We start from the raw sequence: 13,306 nt of genomic DNA, 5'->3' as shown, positions 1-13,306 counted from the left end.
ACTTTGTAGAATGTGTTCTCAAGGAACATGAGTTCTGTTTGCCAAAATCACTGTTGAAAATGTGCTGTAGACTTGTCCGTTCTCAGGGCTTTTAGTATGCCCTGCACTGAAGTGCTTAAAGTTCATTTTAGTGAGCTTTGCAAGTAACAGGTTAAAAGCACACTATTGCAGTATTGAAGAAGCCAGCACTAAAGAGCTGAGGAGTTCAAGAACAGAGTTTACTGTCAGTCCTCTGGTCTAACAAGTCTGTCTGTGGTGTGGGGCTTTTGTTGCCGTTTTGTGGGGTTTCTTTCTGTGGGTGTTTTTGTTTTTGTTTTGTTTTTCTCTTGTGTCTTATCCCCCCTGTGAGAGCTGAGCAGGTTACTTGAATACAGATGTAATTTCCTGTGGAAATTTTCCAGCGTTCCAATCACAAGATATCGTAATTCTTCACAAGAATTAATCACTTTCCTAGTGCACCTTTTAAACTCAAAAGATGAGAGTCATGCTTCACAGATTGTGAACCGAGACAAAAATACAAATCAAAAGTAGCCATTATGCATTTTCGTTGCTGCTGTTACAGAAGGCGGAGGGCTGCTCAGTTTGAGCTAGTTCACTGTTGTACAGACTTTTCTAAGTGCAAACGCACTGCTTTCAGCCATGCTTCTAGGTTCTCAGCAGCTTTTCAAAAATCCCAGCTCCAGAAATCCCTCTGCCTCTGCAAAGAAAATTAGGAGCACACAGCCAGCGTCAGTCAACGTTTGCATTGGATTAATTAGCCCTGCTCAGACTCAGGGTTCATTAATTGTGTTAATAATGTGTTAATGTGCTCACACTGCTTGCGTTTCTGGTGCTAGCGTATTACTGTACGGCATTGCACTGTGTCATCTAAACAGATCAGCCCAGTCGGACGTAGCATGTTGCAGCATCGTGTCCTATTTGACCAAGTCACTTAGTTCCTCTTAAGACGTTTTTGCTATTGGGCAAAAAAGTAGCTGACTGAACTATTAAATTGTCAGCCTGTGTTAGAACCAGCACTGCAGGGGGATGAAATGCCCATACTGCTTGGAAGTCTGTCCCAAGTTTGCTGACAACGTGGGAATGGTGATTCTCAGGAAGCACAGGCTTTTGCTTTGTTCTGTTCTTGGGACACTTCGGCTGCAGACTGTCCCTTCCGTGTTCAGAGCAGAGGGGAAAATTTGAATCTAGTGTAATGTCTTCTACTTGCTTCCTACAGTGGTTTTTGTTTGTTTGTTTCTTATACTAACAGCTATATAAACAGCAAAAACGCTATCACTGGACAAAAATTGTAGATTGAATTTTTTGGCTAATCAGTGTATTATGCATTTTGTACTAGTGCAAGAAAATAGCTGGGTGCAATTTACCATATTGCTCATAAAAAGCTGTAAGTACACATAATAAAGTCAAGAGAGAACAAGTAAAATGAAAGCTGGAATTTAGCTGTAAACTGTTTACATCTTTCTCTGATCGCTGAGGCAAGTTACTTAGCACAGTATTTAATTTTTTTATGGTTTTTCAGCTATGCTGCCTCAGCCTGTGATTTTATTTATTTATTTTTCTCTCTCTCGCCTCAAGACACAAGAATAACAGATTTGTCAGTCTCATGCTGAGATCATAGGCTCTAAAAAGAATTGCATTTGGGTGACGAAGAGGATGTTGGGGGTCATACTTATTTAGGGTCCTTTGGTATTTTGCACTAGGATAGACAAGTTGCCACAAAACTCAATAAAACTTAGTATAAATGTGATTTAACTGTCTTTATTCTTTGCTGAACTACCTGGTGTCACTTTCTGCAAAAGCAGTTTCTGGTCTTACTGAGAAAACACAACTGCAAATTCTTTGGATTATTTTAAGATCCAGGTTCTTTGTAAATTAATATTTTTCTGACCATTTTTTCTTACTACAGACACTTACTATGTCACCGTTAATAAAGTATTTATTATTTTACTAGAAAACAGGTATCGATTTTTAAAGTCTAGGCTGAGTTTTTCCATACTTGCAGGGTTTACGCTTTGAAACGCAAAGAAGCAATGGCAAATGGTGACTGTGCGGGTGCACCATGGTTTAATTGGGATGACAAAATACAATTTATACAGGAAGCATACTATTTTTGGATACTTACTTTGACTTGAATCCCTTGTGAATTAAACCATTTAATATATGAAATGGAAAAAGTCCTTCTAATCTTCCTTTTGAATGAGCCGTGAAATAGGATCCGTGAACTGCCTGAAGTGTGAAGAGGTTACTGTGGCTTGGTTCCACTATTTTTTATATAAGATATTAGAAGATTTGCACTAGCCAGGAGCTTAAAGGGGAACTTACAGTCTTCTATAAAATAACACAATATGTATCTGCAGATTAGGTCAATTTTTCATGGTAAAAGCTTTCAGTATCCATTTTGAAAGTTACGTTGGCACTCCTTAGCAAATACATAATGTGCTCAACTGCAAAGTACCACTTTCTAGTAGAAAGTAGTTAGCTAACTGTGGTCACTGCCTGCACTTGCATCTTTTTTCAGGGAAAAAGCCATAGTGATCACCCTCCATATCTGCTGTGATAGACACTGCAGTGAAAACAGTTGAGATTTGTATGTAGCTACTGTTGTTTAAATAAATCCATTGTAAAGTTTGTATTTGGACTTTTAACCAAAAATTATTTAAGCGTGAGACAGAATTCTAGGTTTACGTTACAAACTTCAAGACACTTAGTTAGGGTGTGTAACATAGTTCACTTTTTGTAATACTGCTTTCCTAATCCAGTACCACTTTTTCAGCCTTCTTTCCCTTCAAGCAGTATATATTTTGTTTGATTTTCAGTTGTTGCTTCTGGTATGCGAATTAATAACATTGGTAGCGTGGTAACTTTTGAATAACAATAATTATTAAGAACAATTTTAAAAGTCTTAAATATTCTTTTTTTACGTGAGTCACCTATTCCTATCATGGCTTGATTTAGACGTAAAAGCTAAGCCGAAGCAGATGAATCATAGGGATCACGATTGCCTCTATTGAACAGGTTTTTAATCATCCAGGGTTTTTCTGTTGTGCTGACTATTTATAACTCTGCTTCCCTACCTGCTGGTGTGACTGTTCTGCACTTCTGAAAATAGGACAGTCTGGGAATTACTCTGCTAAAATCGTAGTGTCTGTGTATGCAGATACACTTGCTATGTTGCAAGTATTGATGCTGTAGTGGCCTTGTGGGGCCTTTTTCTGCGTTGTTCGGGTTTATGCATGCAACACTAGAACTAGCATCATCAAAAATAATTCCTGGTGCTTTTATCTGCTGCTGTAGCAGAGATTAGAAACTGTACCTCAGTACCAAATCTGGAGATTATCCTAGTATGAAACAGAATTGCAAGGAATACAGACCATGCTTGGGGCCAACTCCTTGATGGAAAGCGGTTGTGCTGCTGGCGTGTGTCAGTGAGTCGCAACCTGCTGGACAGCACGTGCCCGACAGAGACTGCAAGTTGTCCTGGCAAAGGGTGTTTCTCTGTTTCTCAGCTTATTTTAGTAGTAACAAGTTCAGTAAGACTTGAATTCTTCTTGGGGTCCCTAAGTATCGTCACTACAGAATAATAAAGCCCATCAACACTGGCTGTAGAAGAACTTGGAAGCGAGCAGGGTGGCGTATCAGTCCTTGCTTAACACCAGCGGGGCGCTTGTGGGTGGAAAGTGCGACAGGCAACCAGCTTGTCTGGTGTGCCGCGAAAAAGGTACTCTGGAGTTTTGAGGCATAAAAGAATGCGTGAGAGGCCAGCGTTACAAGCAGCTGTCTAGAACTGGCTTTAAAACAAGGGAAAGAAAAGATCGCTTATGAATACTTTTGCAAAGTGATAGTCTGACACTTTGGCCAAAGAAATCATTTGCATCGATGTTTAACCAATGTTAATTGATGCTTGCATGGAAGTACTCCTGCTGGTGGTATGCAAAATACTGCTGGTAGTTTAGTGGGGGACTGTTTTTCGTGTCCTGAATAAATCAGTACCTTAGAAAGGGGGACATACAAATGCAGTTGTGCTGCCATGCTATCTCTGGAGAAAATCTCAAATTATGGCCTTTGCCCATGTGTTGCTAAAGTCTGATTTTAATAAGTGAACCCCTGTAGTCATAGGTGAAAATAAAGCAAAATTTTGCTCGCTATCAGATCACTTAACAATTTGTTCATGGTAATATCTTAGAGCTGCTGATATTGGAACTCTTGATTACCTGCCTCGTGTTTGTCTATAGAAGAACAGTTATTGACCTTGTGAGTTTAAAAAAAAAAAAAAAAAAAAAAACACCCAACCCTTTCCTACTACTTTAATTGCTTTGTCTCTGCATCACTTAAAACTCACCCAGATGTTCCATGAGCTGTTTTGTAGATGTGTTCAAAATCTGCTAACCACTGAGTAGTTTTGCCTGTGGGATATAGTTCAAACTTTCCTTTTTATATGCAAAAAATAATTTTCTTTTCACAATTTCTGGGAAATCTCTTTTTCAAAGTAATGAAAAGCAAGGGGTTTTTTTGATTTTTGTTATCTACAGAGAAATTGCCACTTTTCTGAGAACACCTGAGGAAAAATGATCATTATTGCTAATCAGTGTAGCTTCATTAAACTTACCAGGTGTATTTATTTCTGCCAACTGATGATCTGATTTGGTGGTTTCTTAATTTGGGTCAGGAGGGATATAAAATTCTGAATATAGTTCACTGATAATATGGCTTCTTAATCAGGGAGTACTAAAATATACTCTCTGGGCTGAAGGAAACTGTTGGGTGTGTGATTTCAATATTCGGAGATGCAGCTTCAGCTAAGATATCATTTTTAAACCATGTCACGTTTCCCTTAAATTGAAGACTGTCAGTCCTGTGTATATGGAAAACAATCTTTTGCATGTGCTTTCACACGACTACCTGTCCCTGCTTAGTTTAAGACTTGCGGACCAAAGCTGAAACTGTGACCATGAGAGTCTGTAGTGCATACCAGAAAGATGCAACTAAAATACAGTCCATCTTCCTTTTGTCAGAGCCTCACTATTTGCGCTAGTGCATCTTCTTCTGTAGCCCATTCTGGGAGTTGGTCTTGCTGTTAATGTCTGACTCGCAGAAAGATGCGGTGAGAATAACTATTGTGGATTAAATTGTTGCAGTACAGTGATCCTAAATGTTGTCCGTTACAATAAATGCGGTGACAGATTGGTGTAATTAATACTATAGTTGAGCTCCTGGCCAGGATGGGATCTTTAAAGCATGTCCTATTTAAAGATCAGTCCATTTACCTTTTATTGGAGCAGGGAAGCAAACATCTGTGCTGCTCTTCTGCTAATTAGCTCTGATGTTTCTGTTTAGACAAGCTGTTCATATTCCCTCTACTGCTTGCTTTTTCTCGCTCGTATTTTATGAGATCTCCTTTGTATTTGTCACACCTTTTGCAGTGCTTTCTGAATAACTTAAAACTCGGTTTGGCTTGTTTTTGTTTTTCTCTTTCCGCCCTTCGCCCTCTCTTTCCGCCCTTCGCCCTCTCTTTCCGCCCTTCGCCCTCTCTTTCCGCCCTTCGCCCTCTCTTTCCGCCCTTCGCCCTCTCTTTCCGCCCTTCGCCCTCTCTTTCCGCCCTTCGCCCTCTCTTTCCGCCCTTCGCGGTTGTTTTGCAGTGACAGTTTCAACAAGGGCTTTCTACTCTGCTGCAATGACGACGGAGGAGAACGTGGTGCAGGGTGACTGCCCGCAAAGAGGGGGAGGGCAGTGACCACAGCTGCTGGAAGTGACTACTTTGGGGGTTGTGCCATTGCCAGTCTGAAGACTTGGCCAACCAATTTTTCCTGTCTGGAAGTGTGCTGCAACTGGCAATACTCACAGAAGGAGCAGAGGAAGCTTCCTTAGTAAGGCAAGACTAGGTGAACTGTTCGGTAGCTTTCTGTCCCTTCTCTGCAAGGAACCCGTTGAGGCTTTGCTCTGCACTCGCAAAATGAGTACAAGGATCCATTTCTTATTTCACCTTGTGTTAGCATGTATCTAGAAAGGTCAAACTGTGCCCCAGGCTGAAACACTGCCAGTCATTAGTGTTAGGGAATCTGGACTTCGGGAGATATGAGAGGTAGGTTTTTATTCATCTCGTTTGCCCTTACATGTGCCTTTATCCTTTGTACAGAGGAATTTTAGTACAGTAAGTTTCATGTGATGCTGCAATTTAGGGCATGACTGAGAAAAGACTTAAATTAGAAAATATTGATCAATTTGGATTTGGTATCAGTTTCAGAATTCTAATTTTGTTTCAACTAAATGTGTGGTGTTAGCAATACATCCTTATTAATCTCTTGTCAAGTGTTTTATGTCATTTTACAAAGAACTTGATTCAAAGCTAGTATCTTCTCATGAAGTGACAAAATCAATTAGCCAAAGTGGTTACAAGCCACATCTGTAGAAGAAAAATTGATATGAATGTCTTCTTGATTTATACAATTTCTCGATGCCATTCTAATGGAATTTAAATGTTTAAGATAGTATATTAACTGAACTTGATTCTTTGTTAGGCTTATGCATTTTATATTACAAAATTAACTTTAACTCAGAAGTCATTGCTTGGCCTATATAGTCAAAAATTTACAAAAGAAATTTAAAAATACCCTGTTAAATTAGAGTATGTATTTTTTTGTGTCTTATTTTTAAGTAGTGTAGATATATACAAGCAATAATTAAACAGTAATATTTGTGACATATTAATGGATGAGACCTTATTTCCCTGCAGATCAACAGCAGGCAAAAATGAGTATCTAATAATTGAAATATATGAATATATTAAAAATTAAATGTCAGTTTCAACTTGGAGCTTACTTATGTGCAAGGATTGGAGTCTGGGAATGATAGCTTTGACAGGCTTCCTTCTTTAAATTAATAACCATTATTGTAATAAAATATTTGCTAGATTCTGACTTCATTTATTCCAGGACAAATCTGTTTCACATCTACAGAGTACCGGAGTATTCACTTTAGAGCATAATTTGTTTCTGTATATTGAAAATTCACTCAACTTTTCCTTAACGTCATCTTGAATTCAGAACACAGCATTTATCTGGATAAGAGGTGACAACATCCAAATACCTAAACAGCTATAGAGATGTCCTGCAACATTCTTTCTATTTTCTTTCCTTTGTGATCTTGCTTTGATCTCCCTTTGCAGCTGAGACCATCCCTCAGTCCCATGAAATCAGTTCTGAACAACAGTCCTCACTATCTCTAGATATTTTTTTTCTTCTGTCAGCCTTCTCAAACTCTTGAATTATGATATGGGTCATGTAGAGCAACTTGGTCAAACATTGAAACATTTGGAACTGACAAATTCATCAAATGTTCAAACAAGTTGCCCAGAGAGTTGTGGAAGCTGCAACCTTGAAGATGCTCAAAACTTCTTTGATCAAGGCCCTAAGCAGCCAAAGGTGCTTTGAAGTGACGCTGCTTTGAGCCAGGACCAGATGACCTCCAGGGATCCATTTTAACCTTAGTTATTCATTGAATGTCATGTAGCTTGGAGCCATGATGAGAATAACTCAAGTGCACGTGGAAGGGTATACTTTTGACAACTGTTTGTTCTCAGGACATTTAACTTGGGTGTCTTCACAGACCACAGCTCTGGTGGCACGCGATACAGATCTAAGGTTAGGCCCTTGGGACTCCTGTAGGAGTCACCACATACAAGCAACTCATTGCAGTCTGAAGCTGCTTGTTTCTTTGCATTTACATCATTGCTCCTTCCTTATTTGGTAAGATTCACCTTTCAGACGATTCTGTAATGGACCCTTATCACATTTAGTGTGTTTGTACCTGAACCTGAATGCCTCTTGGTATTGGATGTGTATTTCAAAGTCAGCTGCTGTCAATAGTTTTAATCCTTGGAAATGTCAAGATGTGGTTGATTGCCTGTTGTAGGTAACTTTAACATTTTGACTGGTACTGTGAGAAGTGCTGAAATGCCTGATGAACCAGTTTTGAAAATTGTGCTGTGGTTTTAATTTTGCCAAAACAGTACTTTTATGTTCTAGTATTTCAATACAAAATGTAGTATCTTATGTAGTGTTCAGTATCAACAGTTGTAGCATGTTTTGTTGGTTGAGGGATTTTGTTTTGTTTGTTTGGTTTTTAGACATTTTAAAATAAACTCAGTTGTGTAGTCATAACATTTGTGCAACTCTCTTACTCTACTTAAACAAAACAAAACAAAACAACTTTCCACTGCAAGAAGTGGGACAGAGATGAGGAGACTTTACCTTTCAAAACTTTTAGATTTCATTGTGAATATTTTGCACAGCTTGAATTATGTTGTAGGCCAAGGAAGTAACCAAGAAAGTAATTGCACAGCCTTTGAGCCTGCTTGTACTTAAGTATATGGATAATGAGGAACTCTGCAAAAGCTCTCTAATTAAAATAGAACTATTTACAACACCAGCAGCTGCTAATGATAGATGCAGTGAATTCCTTTATAGCTGTTCCAGTCTTAGGAATTTGGAGCATGTAGGATTTAGCTTTGCTACAACTTGAGCTTTTTGCAGTAACATAGAGGCTATGCTCAATCTTTCAGAAATGAAAGGAATACAACAGAGTAGGTTGAAGGAGCTTTCTAGTATGTGTTCTTTTTGTTTTGTTTTTCATGCATAAAGCAGTGTTAGGCATTTTCTTTGGTTGACTTATTACTGATCTGAGTATGGTATGGCAAGAGGGGGAAAAAGAAAAAAAAATGCCTTGCAGTTCACCTACGAGCTACTAGAGAGAAACCTGATAGAAGTTTAATTCTAAGCCACTTAGAGACAGCACTCTGCTGAACCTGGCTATTGTGTGTGGCTCTCAGTAGAACTACATCTTTATTATGGTTATTTCCTCGGCTGCCCTAGGAACCTGGCTTTATCTCCCTTTTTATGGGAAGTTTTAATGGAAGACAGCGGTACATTTGGCTCTGATCCTTGACTTCTCTGCAGCCAATAATGTTGTTAGGAGCTATTCACTGAGAAATGTGCTGCTCTTGCAAGCACAGATTCACTTTCATTGTGCTTGTGATACATGTTGACTCTGTGTTACAGCAAAGGTGTGTGGTCCTCAAAAGCCGTGACTTCATTCACTGGAAAGATAAGTTACCTTCAAAAAAAGCTAAGCTCAGAGAGGTGGAGAAGTGAAAACTGATTGACATTGAAGAGGTTGATGAAAGAGATGCAAATGTCCGTATGAGTTGAAAGTTTGAATTTGAACCAACTGTGAACATGTCACAGCTGTTCTAACAGCTGAGGTTGTGGTGCGTTTAAATACTTGCACACACAAATGTAAAGTTAATTTTATGCTTGTAAAGTGGAGCACTCAAATGTTCTTTTAATTCGGTGCCTTGTGCAGGTATATTATGATTGATTGTGACCGTGTCTTGTTTTCCTTCATTCAGTATGCAGGACAGATGTAGTCTACTGCATCAGATAACCACTTAATATTTCTTTTTACTGTCCTGATGTGTGTTTTATCAGGTGCTACACAGTTGTACACCTGAATGCGGAATTATTAACTTCTTTGGTTCTTTCATGGTAGCTATCAATGTAGCATCTAAATAGTTTGTGAGGAGTAGAGTGATTTGAAGTCAGGTATTGTTACTCGCGCCACTTCAGAGAAGGGGAAGATAGACTTAAGGCAATTCGGGTTAAGTTTCTGTTTGCTTTGGATGATCAGCACAGGAATTTGGGGGATTGATTTATCTAGATGATTTGGCATTTTTATGGCATTTTACAACATATTTATGATAAACCCATCCCTGTTGGATTCATCTGCTGTTTACAACGTGCAGTGCTTCTCCATCTCGGGAGGCAGGTGAACACCCAGCAAAAGGTGGCCGGTTTAACTGAACTGGCTGACTGTGGAAAAGCGTCGCTTTAAGCCATTCCTCGAGCATTCAACAGGAAACATTAATAGTTAGGTGTTAATGTGATCATTTATAGTTCACTATGTTGTTTGTAGTGGAGGGTTCTGTTCTCATTTGGCTGGTGGTTTGGTTTTTTTGGTTTGCTTTGCTGTCGTGAGGAAGACTACTGCAGGCCAGTCTGTGAGAAGAGCAGTGGGAACCTTCACGCCATTGCATACTGCTTGATGGGTGCAGTGAGTGCTAATAGTGACAGGCTCTAATCCTCTGCGTGGGCCAGCTGCTGGAAAGGACTGAGGTGCATCTGTCAGCCGCCTCAAAAGCTGTTCACCGACAGAAAAGGAACAGGAGGAACTGAGCTCTAGGTTCACTTCCCAGTTCCAGAGCAAGGTCTGCAGCTGTGGTTAAGGACACCAGATTCTGCTCCACCTGACCTGCCTGTCTGTCACCCTTTAGCCCTTCTGGCTTTTAGAGGTGATTAACAGCAAAGTCAAGTGTCGGTCCTGGTAGAAAAGAGGAAGCGGGTTAAAGAAATGTGACATGTTGGCTCTGTGCCAGTAAATTTATGGAGCATTTTAGATGAGGCCTGAGGATACCATATAAGAATATAGTTCACTGGAGACTAGTTAAAGATGTATACTATTTCAAAGCTTCATTAGCAGGCACTTGAAAGCTGAATGATGATAGATGCATCGCAAGCCACAAGCTTTGCTCTTCATTCTATTTCTGTTGGTTTCGTGATCCCGTATGTTATAAAACAATACTGTGATTAAAGAGGAGGAAGGATCAGATAAAGATGACTGGGACAAATTATGTTGTCTGCTACACTTTGTACAAGTAAATTTATTTGGTTATTTAACAGGCTTCTGTTTGGAACCCTTGTGCGTATTTGTTGCATAATAATAATGGTCATTTTTGTGCTTGAGGGTAATAATTTTAATGTTTCTGTATCCTGTAAAACTGTAAGTAGTGCTTATATTGGTAACACAAATGCTAAACTAAGGCTTATATCCTAATACAGTGAGGGGATCTACCAGTTAAACAAAATGGAATATACTGTTCATAGTTAGATGCATCCGGATACAGATGGCAGGTTGTCTTAATACTTTTGTTGCTTTGGACAGAGATGAACAGGCTAATGTGCTTGAGGAGAATTACTAGGGAGACCAGGGTGTGTTGTGCTGGGCCAGAAAGATATTTGTGTTTGGAAGATGTGTGAGAAACCGGCACAAAGAGCTCGATGGTTTTGGCAGTGGAGACTGGAAGTAATAGGAGATGACAGTAAAAATAGGGGGGGGGGGCTGAACCTAGCAGGGCTGTGGGTCAAAGTAGGCTGGACTGAGTGAAGCACTAGAATATGATTTGTGAAGCGTCCCTAATGCTGGCAAAGAGATGAACTGAATAATCTAATATGGGGCAAATGGACTTAAAAGTTACACCCTGGATTTCAGGCTGTCTGCAGAGTTGAGTAGAAGTTAGTTATGTGCCTCTTTTTTCTTTTCTCCACAATTTCATTTGTACCCCTGAGCATTGCAAACATGTTTTAATAAAAGCTGCAGCTCCAGTCTTATGCAATACCGTTGTCTCAGGCTTTAGGCAAGGACTCGGAGTGTTTATGCTACAAACTAATACCACCTAGAAGGAGTCTTTCATATATTTCTGTGCATATCTGTGCAGCAGTATAGGTCTCTGTTCAGGAACTGCAGAACCTCTGTTATTGCTAATTTTAGGTGGATTTTTCCCTTTTTGAAGTATCCAAGCATCTCAGTAAAGCTCTTTCTCAGAAGCTCTAATTAATTGTCAAAGCCTTGACGGTGAAGTTCACTCTGCTCCAGAACATAAAAATGAGCTGTTTGTTACCTGTAATGTCATGACTTGTTTCCTTGAACAGTAATTGATGTCAATTGTAGATGATGTCCATGAACTTGGAATTGTGTTGTTTATCTGCTAGGGACCTTGAGAGTGCGATCTTCTAACTCAGAGTAGTATAGATTGCATCTGTAGTGCAAGTATTGTCTAGGGACATAAATTACAGCAATTAAAATTAGCTAGTGGAGAGAGAATGATGCATTATTAATTGGCATGGTCATTAAAGGGCTGCAAAGAACCTAAAAGAGATACAATGTCAATACTCGCGCATTAAAAGTGACAGACAGAGTGTGTGCAAAGAACAACGATTGTATTCAAAGCCCGAGGTCATTAAGACATGGGCAATTATGTGGAGTTTTATGACTCTGCGGGTGGAGTTAAGATCACTCCAATGTACTAAAAATATGTTAAAATTGAAATGTTACTGTTTTTCAAGAACAGTAATTTTCACATGACTGCTCTGAAGACTGGGATAGTGCAATTTATTTCCACCTAAAGAATGTGTAGCCTTTTTATTTTAAAGGAGTTAGAAACAACAAAGAACTGCAAAGAAATACCATCAGCAATATGGTGAGTAATCTAGCAGATTAAGCAGAAAATGAACATTTTGCAGAGTTAAATATAATAATCTGAGCTCTTATAAAGAAGGATCAATAATAATAATGAATACAAATAAACTATACCAAAGAATGAAGACTTAATTAAGAGTCTCTTTATATTACAGGAACAAAGTCTTGCCTGTGTCATGCTGAGAAATATGGCAATCTGAAAAAGGGGCTCGTGGTAATGCAGCTGTATATCAGCTACTTAATTATGCATAAACCTTCTCGCATTCACCTATTTCAGGCTAATTTGCCTCATTGGAAATACTGCTTATTTCATAAAATAATCCATTTTATAGCGCTGTAAATGCGGGATAAATACTGAAAAGGAAATCTCTTTCCTAAGAGAGAAGTTTTAATTGTTGATTCACAAAGCAGAGTAAACTTTAAATACTGGAGATTTTGGGAGAGTGATGTTTTTGTTTGGACATCTAATGGAAGAATGTATGTATTCTGGGCGGAGAATTAAAACTCCAAGCAAACCACTTTTATTTTTTCTGGTCTAAGGGGCTGTTGGGAAAATTTTGTTTGTTTGTTTGTTTTCTCCAAAACTTACCAATGCTTTCCCATTTTACTTGCGAAGAATTCAGATATCTAATTCATCTCGCCCTCCACCCCCAAAGTTTAGAATGTGCTTAGCTTTGCTGTGCAGATGCTGAATTGAATGGCCTCTGTTGATTCAGAGAAGCTGAGCAGTGTCAGAGTTCAGTTACTGTGCTTTCAGGAAGGTCTCTTGTTGCCAAACGTGCTTTCTTTTTTTCTATTTTCTTTTTCCAAGCTGCATGCCAAAGTCTGGATCAGCGTGCAACTGGTTTCAAGAAAGGCATGTATGTATAGCCACTGAAAGACCGACGCAAATGTACAGCTACATCTCTTCTAGGAGCAACCACCCACACATTAGCTGCTCTGTTAGTAAATAGTGGGGCTCTCTGTTTGCCTACATTAGACTTATACCTGTTGCTTTAAT

The 13,306-nt window shown here is 39.1% G+C and overlaps 1 protein-coding gene across 8 annotated transcripts in view; it reads left to right on the top strand.

The window, feature by feature from the left end:
• The window catches only part of SULF2 (sulfatase 2), a 170,666-nt gene that overhangs the window by 53,386 nt on the left and 103,974 nt on the right, over positions 1-13,306 (top strand). The window lies entirely within an intron of this gene.

Source organism: Dromaius novaehollandiae, chromosome 16 (assembly GCF_036370855.1).
Source record: "Dromaius novaehollandiae isolate bDroNov1 chromosome 16, bDroNov1.hap1, whole genome shotgun sequence".
Classification (NCBI taxonomy): Eukaryota; Metazoa; Chordata; class Aves; order Casuariiformes; family Dromaiidae; genus Dromaius; species Dromaius novaehollandiae.
This window is presented reverse-complemented; position numbering and strand designations above follow the sequence as displayed.